Source organism: Heliangelus exortis, chromosome 3 (genome assembly GCF_036169615.1).
Source record: "Heliangelus exortis chromosome 3, bHelExo1.hap1, whole genome shotgun sequence".
NCBI lineage: Eukaryota > Metazoa > Chordata > Aves > Apodiformes > Trochilidae > Heliangelus > Heliangelus exortis.
The window spans coordinates 19604531-19617995 of record NC_092424.1 but is presented as its reverse complement, the minus strand read 5'-3'; the positions used below and the strand labels follow the sequence as shown (position 1 = coordinate 19617995).

General features: G+C 39.4%; 1 long non-coding RNA gene across 4 annotated transcripts in view; it reads left to right on the top strand.

The window, feature by feature from the left end:
* Window positions 1–13465, top strand: part of LOC139794231 (uncharacterized) — a 106218-nt gene that overhangs the window by 78977 nt on the left and 13776 nt on the right. For all 4 annotated transcript variants that reach the window (XR_011725045.1, XR_011725044.1, XR_011725042.1 and 1 more), the window contains 2 exons: window positions 5798–5918; window positions 13039–13164. This is a non-coding gene — a long non-coding RNA (uncharacterized lncRNA). The remainder of the gene's footprint in view (window positions 1–5797; window positions 5919–13038; window positions 13165–13465) is intronic.

Here is a 13465-nt window from a genome sequence, read left to right as displayed (position 1 = left end):
AATGGCTCAGCTCAGATTAATTTTCAAAAATTACTACATTCAGAAAAACAGTAATTCTCAGGAGCAAACACATAATCTCATACATGAAACACACCTTGGGTTTTATTCATTTCTCACTGACATAAGGTGTAATTTAGTTGTCTAAAATGGAGTCATTCATGATTTACGTCAGAAAAAGGCCCACAAAGGCTATTTTTAAAACACACAGCCGAATGACATTTAATTTTTTTTTTGCATTCACTCCCCAGTGTTGTTGTATACATCCTCTGTGGCATTATTAAGTGGAGCTTTTCAAACAGATGAAGTATGTTACTTACTATGGCTAAATTGTAATGAAAGAAGAGATGGCTGTTTGCCAGTGAATGGTGTGTAGCTTGTAGAAGCATGTAATTACATAAATCACAAACATATGCAGAAGATGTTTTCTCTTCACATTTAACTGCTGTTGCCTGGAGCTATAGCTGCTTGCAACTCTATTTAATTACCATAATTATTTTAAATGTGGATATCTGGGCAATCTTTGAGCTTTATGAGAATGTTACTCATACCTTATCAGTAAAATCTAAAGGGTCCCATTCTTTCCCCAGAGGGGTGGCAGTAACCAGGTTTCTCCAGATTTCAGGCACAGGGTGGCTGTAACATTTATATCTTTATTTTGAATTACAGGTTTTTAAAAAACCCAAGCCTCTGAAACTAATCAGATCTTGAAATCTCAGTAGATGCTATAATTTCCTGGTAGGAAATTAAGCATTGTACATTGTTTGTGTGAAGAAAGTACCTGGAGAGATCCTGATTAGCTTCTTTACATCTTAATTTGCTGACTGTGTAAATGCAGGTATTGATGGTGTTAAAATGGATACTTCCCATGAGAAAAGGAAAAAAAAAAAAAAAAGAAATTTAAAAAATATATCCCTGACAGACTACCTGGAGTTTTCTGGTTAATTTTGTCAAGTAGTCGAATGTGTTAGAGTGGGACCTTTTTAAAAGTCTCTTTTGCACTGGCATAAACCTGAGTCAAATAACTAATGGAGTTGCCCCAGAAATATCACAGGATAACACAGGTTTTTGTTGTGGTTGTTCTCTCATTTATGTCAGTTTTCTGTTGACTTCAGGCCATTGATACTGGTTGAGTTACTTGTGCTCAGACCAATACAAGTGAGAAAAGCCATGAGTCCTGATATAAAGGACGACTGGCCAATGTAGACACGCCTCAGTTCATCCTAACTAATGTAAATTGGTGAGTATAGAATTCCTCCAGTTGAATACATTAGAAGTGGTAAGACCCACGGGAATAAGAAATCTGATAGCCAAATAACCTCAAAAGACCAGGCAATAGGAACCATAAGCAACTGTCACACATAACTGATGAATACTTATGGAGACAGATACAGAATCCTTATGCACTGAAAGACTAAGAAAGGCAGGTTCTCTGAGAAAAGGGTAGTTGAATTTACTGTAATTAAACACTGCATTTGTAAAAACACATGGTTTTTGTCAAATGAGCCCTTCCTATGTTAGAAAAAAAAACAGCTGGTCAAACACCTGGATGCAAGATAGTGAAGTGGTAAAGTTTTTGTGTTCTAGTAAATAAAAAATAATAATTATTATAAATTTTCTAAGTCCAGTTCTAAAAATAAGGTAGATATAAATAAATTCCCAGTGGAGAACCAGACTGAGCAAATGCAGTACTTCTACATTATTCTGTGTCAGGGAAATGACAGTTTGCAACTTGTCTTTTTTGTACACCCCTATAGTTAACCTTGCAAGTGATGCCTCCTTAAAGGGGTTTTGTAAGCCATGAGATAATTTTTGTTTGGTTATAATGTGACATCCCAGCTGTAGATCATATGTGCAGTTTTGTTACATGGCTTTTCTTCCACCACCCAAGAGACAACATATACAAAGCATTATTGTCAGAGATCAGTTACTGCAGTCTCTCATGGAAAAAAATAAAAATGCAAGCCTCTGGAATGCAGAGACTAGTTTGTTGAATAGCCACAAATCATTTCAGGTAATTTGGCACCAATTTAATTGCACCCACAAGAATGTCTTCAAAGAAAACAACAAAAAGAAGTAACAAAGGAATTATCCCTACAACCAACCCTGTCAGAATGAGCTGAAGGCAGAGTTTCCATTCATTAAATTATGCTTAGCCTCACTAATACCTTGTCTATCAAATTCCCATACCATGCTGAGTACACCAAAGGGAAACATGTATGTGCTGTTTGGAAGAGGAAACTGACGGAAAGTGATACTTTTCCCACACTTTAGAATAAGAATAAAATCCTTCAGATGAAGGTGTACACTACAACAGTCATCAAAAATGAAGATTATGAAAAGTTGAAATTAAAATCTAGCCAAGGCATTGTCAGTTGATGTCTTTCATTAAAACAAAAAGCATGATAGCAAACATGATATTCGATAACTCTAAGAAGCAATTAATCTGGATTTGTAGTTAAATTTTTGTTAGTTTTTGTTTGTGGGGTTTTTTTTTTCATTTCACAAATTTCTAAATCACTGTGTGTTTGAAAGACTCTGATGGTTACATTAACCTATCATCTCTGAAGTGTTCACATCTATATAGAGGGTGATACATGTCCTGTCAGTAGAATACAAAGCTTTTTGCTGAATAGCAGAAGAATGTGGGAATGGGAAATCCCCCTTGTTTTGCCTCTGGGAAGAATATATTTTTTTAATTTTAAAGAGTGAAACTGAACACAGACTTTTGGAAGATTTGTTCTGAAAGCTGTACTAGGGAGCTGCTGTGAAACTCCATTCAGTTTAAGTGTTTTGGGTTCTCTCCAGTATGATGGAGAAAACTTCCTTCTGGCCTCCCTGCAATGTGTTGACCTAGCTCCTCAAAGGCAGTGCCACAGAAATAATAGATTTCTTTATGAAAAAGTCTTTCCCTCATGAAAGCCATGTTCATGGGTTTCACAGTGAAATTTTCATCATCCATGGAGGAGAGAAGGCCTCCAGGACAAATGCCAGTCAAACTGAGTTGGCATGATTTTTTCCTTAAAATCCGAGCATCATTTTTTTTGTACCTTACCAAAAATTCCTTAAGACAAAATGAAAACGTCCACTCTCCAGTCAGAAGGAGACCACAGGCTGTGTAATAGGCTCGTTGTTCTCAGACTTGCTGTCCATGTCTCCATCTGTGTTTCAAATGGCTGTAGTTTGGCTCTGATTGTTACACACTTTAAAAAAGTGCAACCCGATATGTATTTCCTTTGAGCGTGCTTTAGACAGTTTATGTATTCTCTTTGAATGTGCTTTAAACAGTTTGGTCTGGTTTTTTTTATCCTATTCTTTATAATTTGTCTTTTCAGTCAGGCCTATCAGTGACTAGCTACAAAAATATTGCTACAATTATAAACAGAAATTTTCAAATCTCTTCGTGATAAGAATTTTGTTCTATGGAACATTTTCATCCTGAATTTCATATTTTTTTTTTCAAAGGATTTCTTTATGTAGTGGCTGAAAGTGTTGCATGATAGGTGGCAGGAAGAGAGGAGAAAAAAAATAATGACATCTGTGAGATGAAGCATTACATGAATTACCCAGTCTCGTTCGAATTTGAAGTCCATCAGATTGTTAGATCATCCACTAGGAGGTAAATTCCCCATCTTAAAGTTATACCCATACAATGGAGGGCTGTAGTACTTGAGACTTGAGGTGAAAGGGGCTGGGTGTGATTACAAATTGTATTGTAACGTAATATCAGCTTTTCCAGTCAAGTTTTCCAGTGAAAGTTGAGGTTGGATAACGATTTCTTTCCTGTGTGCTGCCCTAAGGATCCATTTTGTTTCTCCAGAGCACCTTGGCAAGAGACTTGCAGATATTTAAAACCCCTAATTAATGCCAGATATTTCACTTCACTTTTATTTTTAAAACATAAAAAAAATTACTAAGCCAAAGAAAAAACAAATATTTTCCATTTGCCATTCATTACAGATGTCAGACAGCCATAAATATAGAAATAGTCAGCTGCAGGTGTAACCTAGTTCTGTTGTGCAATGCACACTCTGTTCCTATAACATTACTAAAAATGGTCTGTCTGGCTAATAAATAGCACTACCATTACATAGTAAAAGGTGAAAATTAATGTGAATGCTGCTGGTGAGTTGGGTATATTAACAAGCTAATCGTGTAGTATTAGTAGTTATAATGGGGAACAACATAAACTTTTAAGAGCTTTTGCAAAAGCTTTCAGTCCTTTCCATGTTGGGAATTTAAAACTGATGCTGTCCTGTAAAGATGTTTCTTTAAATTTAAGAGGAAAAACAGGTAGGAATTTTTAAAATAAAGTCACTGACATCTGCATTAAAAAAAAAAAAAAAAAAAAAAAGTTGTTCCAGGCCACATATATCACTATTATCTCAGATACTCTGCTGGTAAAGCTGTATGGCCTCCATCAAAGTTCTGTCCCATTATTGATAACCTTTGATAGGTAACTGATGGAGAACTGATAACCCCGTACTGATAGCAAAACTTTTCCCACACCCAGAGTAAAAAGAGAGTGCAGTCTAAAATGGCAACGAGTAAAGGGAGACAATAAACAAACAAAAGACTAATTGATTTCTTCTACCTAGACACATAGCTTTGTCTGACCAACAGCTCATCTGGCCCCAAGTGCTTTCACTGATGTGAAAAAATTAGGAAAAATTTAAGACTAGACCACGTAACCTGTGTTCCTCCCTGGAATTTTCTTCTAGATTGTGTCAGCAGTTGAAGAATTTTCTGAAATAGATTTGTCTTGGCCACTGTTGGTAAGAACAAGTAACAGATCTGTCATCTCCCACTTGTCTAATCCTTCCCTGTATCTACTTTGGTCTCTCCGGTGTCAGTGTCAGTACCACAGTTTAACCCTGTGCTCTGCAAAATGCAGCATGCTCAGAGTCACAGCCTTTGCCAGGGTGGTTCCTGGAGCCCATTTGTGTCTCCTAAAAGAAGGACCCTTGTGTACAGTTCTAGAACAGCTTCCTCTCTACCCTGCACATCTGTGGAGGAATCAAATGCAATGTGGCCAAGATGGCAAGTAGTATTATGGGAATTTGCCTAATTAATAACATATTTTGTGGGCTGATTATAGTTCATTTAAATGTACTTACTCCTCCTTTATATCATCTTCCCATTTTTTTAGTTTTATTCTGCAGAAAAATCACTGAAGAATGCACCTTTAAAGACCAACCGTTATGTTTGGCAATTCTTTATTATGTTCCTGTGCCTCAACAATATAGTTGATCTGAACTGTATTTCTAGGAGATAAGTAGACTAAAAGAAAACTCATTGGAAAGGTTTCTGTTTAATGCATTGGTTAATAACTCACATCAGAGTGTTAAATTAAAACATAAATGTCAATTAACTAGAAAAGTGAGTCTGCTCTCAGATCTCATGCTGTGAGTTCCTGTGGAAAACTTCACAATGATGAGACATTCCTAACCTGCCCAAACCAGAGCACACTGAATAACTGATGATAATTTTATTCTATCCTATACTTCAGAAATAATATCAGTGAAAATTTTCTCTTTCCCTAAGTCAGGTGCCTATAACAGCATTCTTAACTGCAGTCTATCAAGTACTGTGATTAGATGTGGGATGTGGTAAAGAAGGGAAGGAGAAGGGAATTGAGTTATTACATATTTGTAAACTAATGCTAAATTGTGATCTCGGTGAAGTTAATCTCTAAGCTAGGAGTTCAGAAGGAGCTGAATAAACTCTGAAGATGTTTTGTTACCTCTTGCACTTGTGACCAGCAAGTGAAGAGGAAAGTTTAAAAATGTATTGTCTCCAGTCTTTCTGCAGCTTTGAAACACCTTGGTTTGATTGGGAGCACTGGTGCCCAAGATCCATCGACTGTTTCCAGGTGTGGGGTCAGAAGACATGGATGCAAGTTGAGACTGAGGACCCGGCAGGTTAGTCTTCCCTTGTGCATGTGTTTGGGTGAGGTTTGGTTCTTAAAGGCTTTAAACAAGTGGATGAGGAGGCAGTGGTGGCAACAGCATTTTCCGTGCCTACTTTGGCACCCACTAAGAAAGGCAATGTGATGCAGAGTACAATTAGCTGTCTGTGGGTTTAACAGTTGCTTTGGGAATGGCTGTGATTTTATAAGGCAGCTCCACTAAACCACACGAAACTGCTCTTGGTGGTCTCTGCTTTGAGTAGCACTGTAAAACTCTTGAATTTCCATGGTTACTTATAGCATGCTCACCCATGAAACCTAAGTGAAATGCTACAAGGAGGTACCCTGGAAATAAAGGACAGGTGCCACAGGGAGACAGGTCTAGAAGTGCCCCAGAGGGGCAAAATCCAGTAGGAACTTCAACTTCTTGCAGTATTTTCTCTGGTGTCTGAGTTGAACCAGCAGTTTTTCAAGAAAGCAGGTTGCAGGGAAATGGCTAGTTGCTTTGCAGTGCTAATGCTCCCCTAAGGTAAAAATTTTAAGATTTCCCATACCTGCTCAAAACGTAAGTGTGTGTGAAATGTTATTGAAGAGAATGACACGGAACCAAAATGGCTTGGAATTATGGAAGAGGGAGAAAGAAAGCAAAGAGGTGTCAGTGCTTAAATACATCCTCGTATTCTGGAGGAATTCTGTGACTATATTTTTAACAGTCACAGAAACAATTTAGTGCTCTATTTAGGAAGGGAAGTAGCTATAAAACATTGCTAGGTGAGTTCATAATTCCTACAAAGTGTACATAAGAGTTCTCACTGTCCTAAACAAACTTCCTCTCTAGATATCTGTGTTTTCCAGAACTGGTTCTTCCAACTTCAGTCTTTGGTTATAATTGAAATGGCAGAGAACACCCCAGGGAAAACACCATTGTTGTATCTGTATGAATTATAAGGTGTTTTTAGACTCCTTTAAGAAATAGGTGCTGACTGGCTTGAAAATAAGAGGTGAAAATAAACACAAGTATTGTTGTTAAGTTAGATAGATGGCTTTTGCAAAAACCTGTGTTAGATGATAGCTATGTGAACAGTGAGTGAACAGTGTGATCCATTCTCACGGATGTGTCATCTTCACATTCTTTGTTTTTCCAGAAGAGAAGTTTAACCTAGTCTGCCATAGGGGAAAAAAGGAATAAGTTGAGACTGAAATAGTATTTTCTAAAACACATTAGTGAAAACAGAAACAGGAAATAGGAAAGTGGGAAAGAAATGGGGTCATTTAAAAAGCCACAAAGCAATAAAAGGAGTGAAAGGGAAAATGAAAAGAGGTAGCACAGTGAAAGACCTGATGAGCAGGTAAGATGAAGTAGCAATCTGAAAGTCTGAAAGTGAAATGTGGATACCAGCAGCAGCTCCTACTGAGGATATCCCCATCAAGTACAGCAGGCATGGTATGGGCACTGACATCCCTAAATCATTCTGCCATTCTAACCTTGGCTTCCAGCACTTGCAGTGTTTACCCTTACTAAGGTATGTTTCACAGAACAAATGGGCAGCTGGCCATTCTGCTTTGTATGGCTGCAGAGGGTTATAAACAATCCTAATACTTGATATTTTGGCTGTGTGTGGGAGACCCAGGTCTGTAGTAACAAGGTGTGTCAATCTGAACCAGACAGCAAGCTATCAGATGTAGGCAGCCAGATGTAGGTAAAATGCAGTCTTTTGCCTCTATTTTAAAGCTCAAATTTCGTGTAAGAAATCTAACACTGGTGTGGTCACTGCTTCAAATTATTTTCTGTAGGTTGTTTTAATGAGCAACATTTTAAAACCCAAATTGCCAGTTCTGCATTGAATGGGAGCTGGGGAGCAAATTTCATGCTGAAGCAAAGTACATTGCAGTTAGACTCTTGCCCAGGAGTGGTGAGGACAGACAGTGGGGTCCAGCAGTGGCTGCTTCTCCTGGCATAGGTGGAACCAAGAGTCTTCATGAGAGCTACAGCATCACACATGCAGCCTGAGGACTCCTTTTGCTGAATATTTGTTGCCTTTGACTTCCAAGTGACAGTGGCCCAGAGAAGGATAGTTTTTATAGGTCTAAACTATAGGTCTAAATTAAGTCTTCTGCTTTAATAATCAGTCAAATTTGAAAGTCTCTTTTTTTCTCTTAGATTTTTCCCTTCAAACAGATTTAGAAGACTTGAGCTCATGGGACACTGTTTCCAGGCTCTGGCAGTCAGGAGAAGCATCAACCCCACAAAGCTCAGCCCTTGTAACAGTAGGTGAAGCCTCTTGATCAGTAGTGGGGAAATACATAGGAGACTGAAACCTTTTTTTTCCTTGGGCCAAAAGGAAATCTCCATCCACAGCATCTGGAGTGTTTCTCCTGCCCAACCCAAACATCATAAAGGTGTGAAGGCTAAAATAAGAAACACCTACCACAGTTCCAGCAGCCAAAGCAAACAGAAAAGAGGTCAGTAGTTATGGCTCAAACAGTTTGTTCCTCAGTCCTTTTCATGTTTCACTGGCATCCTCACAGACACTGGCCCATGTATATAGCAAACCCCAAATGGGTTTTAAAACCAACCTAGAAAAGAAAAACAAAAGTCTTGGGGATCAGACAACTGCTTGGTCTTAGATTCTGTACTACCTTAACATGTTTAGCTTTTCTTGTTGCTATTTTCTATGTGTGTTTAATTTGGTAGAGGAAGTTGGGTTTTGCTTCATCCTTTCCTATTCTTTTGTCTGACTTTCCCAAACTGCCAAACAAGAAGTCAGATAATCAGTTTTATTTTACTCTATTTTATAGACCACTGAGTGAAGCTATAAAAATTAAATTAATTTTGGCTTCTCATTTTAATGCTAAAAGATAAACCAACCAGAATTAATGTGGGCAATTATGTGACTTTTCCAGCAGCATCATAATTATCAGGTAGAGTATTATACTTCTGCTTGATTAAATATCTCAAATTTACTGTCATTCATTATTTTCTGAGGAAATGTTGAAAACAAATGGATTCTGTCTTGACTGTTCTCTCAGCATTTCTAGCAGTAGCTTCTTTACTACGTTTGCATCTAAAAAAAATACAGGAAGCTGAAGACTATTTGTATTAACTTAGAACAGTAGAAAGATGATGTTTGCTGACTTGTCTACTTGAATTAAAAAACCTGAATTTAAAAAAAACTTGAATAAAAAGTGAGATCTACTTGGCAACTGTCGGCAAACCACATAAAGTCTATCTATGTGCTTGTTGCCTCAGAGAATCAAATGCATTCAGAAGAAAAAAGTGGTTTCTCACAGAAAGGCTAAAGGTGCAGCATCAAACCACTGTCTTCTATCCCTGTCTGCTCATACCTACAGACATGTGCATGGAGGACATTCCTTGCTGCTTGTATGTATTATTAGAGCCCCTGACAGCAGTGCAGTTTCTCTAAAAATGACTTCTCAAATATAATTCAGGTACTAGGTACCTCATTGTTTGCATTTCACATTTATCTCCAAGTTCAAAGATCACTACTGTGCATACAAGCCTTTGAAAAGAAGTCAGCATGTTTGCCTCATTGTATTTATTTCACTAACAAAAACAGCACCCAGATTGCATTTGGGTGCAGGTTTGGAAGCAGGAAGTTTCCTTCAATTTTATTTCACTTGGCTAAACTAAAAGTAATCCTGCACATTCCCCTGGCTTTGAACTCTGTATGGAGCTGTAAAAACCATGCTTTATTTTAAAAGATCCTTGCTCTCAGACACAAAATTTTTTGTGCGTGTTGGCATCTCACACCATTAACTACTGAGCTCTGCAGGGCCGATCCAGGAAAGCATTCATGTAAATGTTTGATTTCAGGTCCTGTTGAGGGCCAGCTCCTGAAAATCTAAAGCTAATCTCACATTCAGCTACTTTATTGGACTGAGACCAGGGCATGAGGTCTCGGAGGTGAACGTGGCGGTGCAGTGCTGACAAACATCCGCACCTGGCAATGGGACTGGCTCCGCTTCCAGGCTCTGGGCTCCACTCGGCTATTTTAGGACAGGTTAGGGACCAGTACTGGAAGGGGAGGGGTTGTCATGTGAAAAAAGGTCAGAAGTTTGCCTGCTTCCTCAAACCAGCAAAATCTGTTTTTAATCCGTGAAAGCATACCAAAACACCCCTCTTGGAGAAAAAGGTATGTATTTTTCCTGACGACTGTTTTCCCCGGTGGCAAGTTTCTCATTCAAAATTATGTCCATGGCTTTGTTTATGGGACTTTACAGATGGATTTGCATGGGTTAGCGAGGGGAACGAACACTCCCATACACAGAAACACACAACCCATTAAAGCACACAAGGCTTTGGTGGTTCCCCTCCCCAGCTGCTACTAAGTTTATTTGCAGGCTGCAGCCTGGAAAAGGGGCTGTGGCCCAGCTGCACCCCGTATGTGGGAACTCATTTCCCTCATAGCCGCAGGAGTGTGGATTCAGCAGGCCCTCCCCTCACCTCCTCCTCTCAGATCCCCCTCCATGCTGACCCCATTGGAGCCAGAGCTGAGGCCACCGAGCTCTGCGGTGTCACTGACCTGGGGGGTGGATGCCAGGACCGGGTTGCACTGCTGCTGGTTCTCCAGCCATTCCCTCCTTCTCCAGCATAGCAGTGGGGTTAAAGAGCATGGAAAAGCTTGTGTGGGCCCCTCTGCCTGAGGCAAACTTCACCCCAAGAGCAAACCCAGCCTCATGCTGGATGGTGGGCCGGGAGATCAAAGGGGGCAAATGCTGTGCTGCTGCACCACGTCTGCTGGGGCTGAGCCTTCCCTTCTTCAGCCGCAAAGCTCATGCTGGCTGCGTGACTGTGGGTATCAGGGGGATGTCATGAGTAAGCAGATCAATGAAAAATCAAAGGGTAATATTGAAACAGAAGCAGAGAAAGGAGGTGGGATTGCTTAGATTAGACCTCGCTCCTATATTGTCTTTTACAAGGGAGGAAAAAGTTTCTTTCTATATTTTGAGCCTGCCTGGAAGATGTTGGGAAGGGCTGTCCTTGAGCGGTGAGGGCAAAGGCATCTTCTATTCTAAATCTTTGTTAAAGGGAAAAGGACAAGCATAGGAGGATAGAAAAAAAGAAAAAAATTAAAACTAGCTAACTTAGCTGCAAGCAAAAGCATTTGTGAAGAGGTTGGTCCTGAGAAGAACACAGGCTCTGAGTTTTCTGGGGCTCTTATTTACTGAGAATAATCATTTTAACAGGTAGAAATTCTTTGGCTTAAGTGAATAATTAAGCTAATGAACGACAACACCTTTAAACAAATGGTTGTGTAGGAAGTACATGCAGGACAAACATCAGCAAGAAACCTAACTCTAACTTAAAAAGTTTTAGGAAAGCTGAGGTGGAGCTTTTCATCAGAGAGGATAGTGATAGGACAGGGGTTGATGCTTTTAAACTGAAAAAGGGTAGATTTAGGTTTGATACTAGGAAAAAATACTTCACCATGAGGTTAGTAAGATGCTGGAGTAGGTTTCCTAGGGAGGTTGTTGATGCCCCATCCCTGGAAGTGTTTAGGGACAGGTTGGATAACACCTTGTGCAACCTGGTCTAGTGGGTGGTGTCCCTGCCTATGCCAGGGGGTTGGATCTATCTGAGGCTTAGCTGAATAGCTGAGTCCCAAGGCCACCTCTGCCCAAAGTGTGAAGTGGTGTTTGAAATAAGCAGTGACCTCTGGAGTGACAGTCACACACTCAAAAAGAGAAGAGTGATGGTCACACTTATGGCTTTAAGCCTCAGGTTTGTTTTGTAACATTAACTTCCTTAAGGTGTTTTGGTTGTGTTTTTTTAAAAAAGAAATTTCTTTGTTTTTTTCATCTCAATTTTTGTCTCAAGAAAGTTACTTTTTTCCAATATATATATATATATATATATATATATATATACATATATTATTTTTTGTATAATTTATGCTATGTTTTAAATTTGGCAAAGTGTTTTACTTTTCTTAAGTGAGTGCTGAAGGGAACTGCTGCTGTGGCCCCAGGTTCCACATCTTACCCATGGCATTTTCCAGGGAGGGGCAAGCCCCTCTCCCACTGTTGTCTCAGTGTTTTGGTATTCTGAAGAGAGCTCCACAGAGATCCATTTATAACTCCCGAATCTTGACATTTGGATGTGGTAACTGGTGGGTTAGGCTGTTGTTTTGGGCAGCTGGAGAAAGGCTGGTGAATTTGCAGAGAGGAGGGGGCTTTCTGCCACACCAGTGGTACTCGTGGGGAACACACCTCACTTCTCTCCTACCTGCAGCTTGGTGGCAACCTTAGTACCCCCAGTTCCTCCATCCTGCCTGGCCACTGTTCCTCATCACCTTAAAGATAAAAATACTGAGTATTTATGAAGGATTTGACATCATCATGTGACTTTTATTTCCCAAGAACAGATGAAAAGGGGATGGTTTACTTCAGACTCTGGGAGTTTTGCCTTTAAATAACCATCTGTAATACCCACCCCCTTTGCCATAACAGACCAAGGATTAGTCCTCCCCTGGTCTCCGGAGGGAAACCCCTTATTCACTCTGGTATTAGCCACTACTTTAGTTATTTCTTTTCCATGGCTATTAGTACTGAATGAAACTTTGTTTCTGGGGGTAAGAGAGAGGAAAGGTGGTTTTAGTATTGGCACTAATTATGTATTTTGCCTCAAGCCACTGACACAAACATGTATTTGCTCAAGGGTCACCAGAGAAGTGGTTGAGAGCTTCTACAGGTTTTAACTGGAACATGATTCACCTTCATATTCAAGAATTCAGATGATTTGCTTATCAGAACAAGTAAAGCCTTAAAATATTAAAATTTGAAACTAATGGAGGGTAGGGAGTGTGGGGGGAGAAGGCTTCTTGTGGTATTTACAAAAAGTTTTGGTCACAGCAAAAATTCCAGGAAAGCTACTTCCTCTTATAATTTTACCACTTCTCTGTTAGATTTAGGAACGAAAAGCAAAGGAAGAACCTTAAAACTTTTGGCTTTTAATTCAAAAGGTCAAAACTAAGTAATTTGGCTGTCTATTCACTATAGATGAAAGTGCTACCAAGGTATAGCATATTAACTTCAGCCAGCTAACTTGTGTGACTGGTACAAATTTGTGTTTGTAGGAGTCCACCTCAAATAAATACTTGCATTTTTTGTAGTGCTGATGGAGTCAAAATGACTTCTTTGCCTCTGCTGTATGTATCTTGGAGCTGGATTTTTCTGAAGTCTATGGAAGCTTGTTACCTTGTTAAAAGCCCAGCTTTCATTAAACCCACACCTGAAGGGTAAGTAAATGAATCCAGAATTTTACATATGTGAAATTCTGTGTCTGTGCTTTTCATGGATTTATGCCAACTAGATTCCACATTTAAAGAGGCATTGTGATAACCTTAACCACAGTGTGGCTACACTAAACCTCAAAGATCTTGTTCCTAGAGGCACTGCTCTTTGAAGTGGCACCACTGACAGTTTTAGCTACTGTAGGTATTTATGAGGTACGAAATGATAAAGTAAATAGGCATAAAATGTTATTTTAGCAGCATATAGGCACTGCTGGCCTGGATTATATTCTTGCATTCCAAGCAT